General features: G+C 37.2%; 1 protein-coding gene across 4 annotated transcripts in view; it reads left to right on the top strand.

Moving 5' to 3' along the window:
- LOC133642877 (serine/threonine-protein phosphatase 4 catalytic subunit B) overlaps positions 1 to 4,311 on the top strand; it is a 15,726-nt gene continuing 11,415 nt past the window's right edge. The window contains exon 1 of one of the 4 annotated variants that reach the window (XM_062037286.1): positions 1 to 140. The gene's annotated coding sequence lies outside the window, so the exon portion shown is untranslated. Of the gene's footprint in view, positions 157 to 4,311 lie in introns of all 4 variants that reach the window. The other 3 variants (XM_062037287.1, XM_062037285.1, XM_062037284.1) reach the window with 3 other exon arrangements.

Below are 4,311 nucleotides of genomic sequence, written 5' to 3'. Positions count from 1 at the left end.
AATTCAGTAGTTAATTGTAATGCCGATACCATCCTGAAGGGGGCAGTGTTGCAACCACATCGTGTCCGCCGGAGGAACACACCCGGAAATGACGACACAGCCAGAAAAGCGGACGGTCGGCGAATGAAGAAAAACTCCACGTAATGAAACAAACTGGTATTTATTCTTTCTTTCGACAGGCGGACATAATTATGTCTTATATCGCACTGAAGTTGTTGCGATGTCCGCCTGGTGGGGATCATTTTCATGTCTTTAGTGCCGGGGGGGAAAAAACCGTCCCTGTATTGCTAAATGCCGCTAATGTTTACGTCGTCAAGGCGAGTTTATCGATAACCTTCACAATTTCATACCCAAGTTTTTATCCCACCAGTATATAACTTTGTATCAATTGTTGTTAGGAAGTGATAAACTACATTATTTCAGATAAGCTGTTGTTTGACGCCCGTGATGGCAACTTGTCATGCTAATGCTAGTTAGCATAGGCCTCACGCTCATAAGTCGATTTTTTTTCATTTCGGGTCTTCATAAATATGATATTATCATCTTATTAGATGTGTGAATGCTCCAATGCTGAAGTTGAACTGAAATGCTGACAGAATGTAGTATGAATGTGAGAAGAGTTTGAATGTTGAAGAGTCTGGTTTAAATGTAACTTAGATAGTGGCTTTCACTATGTAAAAGCGCTTTGAGTCATTAGAGAAAAGCGCTATATAAATATAATTCACTTCACTTCGAATTTCCAGGAGAAACGGAATAGGTTGGAAAAATATGCGGATTGTGAAAGTTAAAAAAATGGACAATTCATTTTGAATGGGGAAAATGTCTTGATTGATTGATTGAGACTTTTATTAGTAGATTGCACAGTGAAGTACATATTCCGTACAATTGACCACTAAATGGTAACACCCCAATAACTTTTTCAACTTGTTTAAGTCGGGGTCCACTTAAATTGATTCATGATACATACATATACTATCAGATATATACTATCATCATAATACAGTCATCACACAAGATAATCATCAGAGTATATACATTGAATTATTTACATTATTTACAATCCGGGGTGTGAAATGTGGAGGGGGTTAGGTTTGGTTGTTATCACAGTCATCAACAATTGTATCATCAGAGAAATGGAGATTGAAACAGTGTAGGTCTGACTTGGTAGGATATGTACAGCAAGTAGTGGACATAGAGAGAGAGAGAGATCAGAAAGCATAAGAAAAAGTATCTACATTTGATTATTAACAATCCGGGGAGGGTGTTAGTTTAGGGTTGAAGTTGTCTGGAGGTGTACTTTTAGTGCGGTTTTGAAGGAGGATAGAGATGCCCTTTCTTTTACACCTGTTGGGAGCGCATTCCACATTGATGTGGCATAGAAAGAGAATGAGTTAAGACCTTTGTTAGATCAAAATCTGGGTTTAACATGGTTAGTGGAGCTCCCCCTGGTGTTGTGGTTATGGCGGTCATTTACGTTAAGGAAGTAGTTTGACATGTACTTCAGTATCAGGGAGGTGTAGCGGATTTTATAGACTAAGCTCAGTGCAAGTTGTGTCCCTTAGAAAACTGGGAATTCTTGGAAATCCGGGATTTAAAAAAAAATTGTTGCAGGAAAGGACATCATTTTGAACAAGCTGAATATTTAGGAGTTGGAACAGGTTGAATCGGATGAAAAATGTGGGAATTGTGGAACTTTGAAAAATGTCTCATTGGTTTAAATGAGAATTTCCCCAATTTGGGAATTTCGGTAAAAGCGGGAATTATTTTGAAAATGGTAAAAAAAAAACTTGAATAGTCTGAATGAGTTAAAATAGTTGGTTTTGGAATTTTTCAAATCGGTCGCGAAATGTTGAAGTAGTATCATGTTGAATTGAGAAATGGTATTACGGAATTCCTGGAATTTTGGGGAAAAACAGGAATTTTTCCAGTTCAAATAACTTTGTTTTTTTTCCTAATTAAGAGGAATGTTTTGACGGTGGAACGGTTAAAGTGGGTTGAAAAATGTGGGAGGAGTAGTCGCCAGAAAAAAGCGTGAAATAAGGCTTTGGAAAACCAGGAAATTTAGAAAATCCCGGAATTTTTTTTAACTTGGGGGAAAAAAGTAGTTTGAATTTCCAGGACGGTGGAATGTGTTGAAGGTGAAATGGTTTGAATCGGTTGAACAATGTGGAAATGGCGGAAGTTTGAAAAATGGCCAATTCATTTTGAATGGGAAAAATGTCCCGGAAAAGCTGCAATTCTGGGAAATCTGTGAATTTCTGGAATTTGTCAAGGGAACGCCTGTGATTCCCGAATAGGCTGAACAGTTTGAAGTTGGAACGGTTTGAATCGGGTGAAAAATGTGGGAATTGTGGAACTTTGAAAAATGTCTCATTGGTTTAAATGAGAATTTCCCCAATTTGGGAATTTCGGTAAAAGCGGGAATTATTTTGAAAATGGTAAAAAAAAAACTTGAATAGTCTGAATGAGTTAAAATAGTTGGTTTTGGAATTTTTCAAATCGGTCGCGAAATGTTGTAGTAACATGTTGAATTGAGAAATGGTATTACGGAATTCCTGGAATTTTGGGGAAAAACAGGAATTTTTCCAGTTCAAATAACTTTGTTTTTTTTCCTAATTAAGAGGAATGTTTTGACGGTGGAACGGTTAAAGTGGGTTGAAAAATGTGGGAGGAGTAGTCGCCAGAAAAAAGCGTGGAAATAGGGCTTTGGAAAACCAGGAAATTTAGAAAATCCTGGAATTTTTTTTAACTTGGGGGAAAAAAGTAGTTTGAATTTCCAGGACGGTGGAATGTGTTGAAGGTGAAATGGTTTGAATCGGTTGAAAAATGTGGAAATGGCAGAAGTTTGAAAAATGGCCAATTCATTTTGAATGGGAAAAATGTCCCGGAAAAGCTGCAATTCTGGGAAATCTGTGAATTTCTGGAATTTGTCAAGGGAAAGCCTGTGATTCCCGAATAGGCTGAACAGTTTGCAGTTGGAACGGTTTGAATCGGGTGAAAAATGTGGGAATTGTGGAACTTTGAAAAATGTCTCATTGGTTTAAATAAGAATTTTCCCAAAATTTGGGAATTTCGGTAAAAGGGGGATTTTTTTTTGAAAATGGTAAAAAAAAACTTGAATAGTCTGAATGAGTTACGCTAGTTGGTGTTGACATTTTTCAAATCGGTCGATAAATGTTGAAGTAGTAACATGTTGAATTGAGAAATGGTATTGCGGAATTCCTGGAATTTGGGGAAAACAGGAATTTTTCCAGTTCAAAAAACAACTTTGTTTTTTGTCCTAATTAAGAGGAATGTTTTGACGGTGGAACGGTTGAAGTGGGTTGAAAAATGTGGGAGGAGTAGTCGCCAGAAAAAAGCGTGGAAATAGGGCTTTGGAAAACCAGGAAATTTAGAAAATCCTGGAATTTTTTTTAACTTGGGAAAAAAGTAGTTTGAATTTCCAGGACTGTGGAATGTGTTGAAGGTGAAATGGTTTGAATCGGTTGAAAAATGTGGAAATGGCGGAAGTTTGAAAAATGGCCAATTCATTTCGAATGGGAAAAATGTCCCGGAAAAGCTGGAATTCTGGGAAATCTGTGAATTTCTGGAATTTGTCAAGGGAAAGCCTGTGATTCCCAAATAGGCTGAACAGTTTGAAGTTGGAACGGTTTGAATCGGGTGAAAAATGTGGGAATTGTGGAACTTTGAAAAATGTCTCATTGGTTTAAATGAGAATTTTCCCAAAATTTGGGAATTTCGGTAAAAGGGGGAATTTTTTTTGAAAATGGTAAAAAAAACTTGAATATTCTGAATGAGTTACGATAGTTGGTGTTGACATTTTAAAAATCGGTCGATAAATGTTGAAGTAGTAACATGTTGAATTGAGAAATGGTATTGCGGAATTCCTGGAATTTGGGGAAAACAGGAATTTTTCCAGTTCAAAAAACAAGTTTTTTGTCCTAATTAAGAGGAATGTTTTGACGGTGGAACGGTTGAAGTGGGTTGAAAACTGTAGGAGGAGTAGTCGCCAGAAAAAAGGGTGGAAATAGAGCTTTTGAAAACCAGGAATTCCAGAAAATCCTGGAATTTTTTTGAACTTGGGAAAAAAATTAGTTTGAATTTCCAGGACGGTGGAATGTGTTGAAGGTGGAAGGCTTTGAATCGGTTGAAAAATGTGGAAATTGCGGAAGTTTGAAAAATAGCCAATTCATTTTGAATGGGGAAAAATGTCCCGGGAAATCTGGGAATTTTTTTGGATTTGTCAAGGGAAAGCCCGCGATTCCCGAATAGGCTGAACAGTTTGAAGTGGGAACGGTTTTAATCGGGTGA

The sequence above is a fragment of the Entelurus aequoreus genome, linkage group LG25, assembly GCF_033978785.1.
Source record: "Entelurus aequoreus isolate RoL-2023_Sb linkage group LG25, RoL_Eaeq_v1.1, whole genome shotgun sequence".
Classification (NCBI taxonomy): Eukaryota; Metazoa; Chordata; class Actinopteri; order Syngnathiformes; family Syngnathidae; genus Entelurus; species Entelurus aequoreus.
The sequence above is the reverse complement of the archived record's forward strand: the minus strand, read 5'-3'. Positions and strand labels throughout refer to the sequence as shown.